At 39.9% G+C, this 614-nt stretch overlaps 1 non-coding gene across 1 annotated transcript; it reads right to left on the minus strand.

Moving 5' to 3' along the window:
• Positions 1-541: 541 nt before the first annotated feature.
• Positions 542-614, minus strand: Trnak-uuu. The gene has a single exon. It is a non-coding gene; the product is annotated as a tRNA-Lys (tRNA).

A 614-nucleotide genomic window follows, 5' to 3' on the forward strand; every position in this document is an offset into this window, starting at 1 on the left:
AGGTAGAATGGTCCTCAGTAGGCTGACACCAACTGAGCTACAGTCATTTACTGCATGGTAGAGGTATGTGAAGTAGTAAGTATACGTATTATTTAGAAGAAAACAAGAGAAGGCACTTTGCAAATTACTTGATTCTAGCAGTCTTCTGTCAGTTGCAAAACCTGTAGGCGACTTACGAAGCAAAAAATATCTGTCCCCCCTGGAACCAGCAAATCTTGTAAGAATGGCCAAGAGTTTATATATATATTTATCTGCTATGAGAAATTTTGCCTTTCCTTTAATTTTTTATTTTATTTATTTATTATTATTATTTTTTTTTTTATGTCATCCCGTATTCTGAATTGGCCCATATTTGTACTCTTAAGGAACTCACAACAGACCGATTTACATTTCAGCTCAAGGACTTCGTATCCTAGAAAGTTCTCCCTCAGAGTTTCCTTAAAGCTTGGGCGTTTAGGCTCAGCGATATCCCACTGTCTTTCGCCAAACCGACCGCTTAGTCAACGGCATGGGAGAAGCTTTCATTCTTTTCAAAACTGTTCGCCCGAACAGGGACTTGAACCCTGGACCCTTAGGTTAAAAGCCTAATGCTCTACCGACTGAGCTATCCGGGC

The sequence above is a fragment of the Penaeus chinensis genome, chromosome 8 (genome assembly GCF_019202785.1).
Source record: "Penaeus chinensis breed Huanghai No. 1 chromosome 8, ASM1920278v2, whole genome shotgun sequence".
Taxonomy (NCBI): domain Eukaryota; kingdom Metazoa; phylum Arthropoda; class Malacostraca; order Decapoda; family Penaeidae; genus Penaeus; species Penaeus chinensis.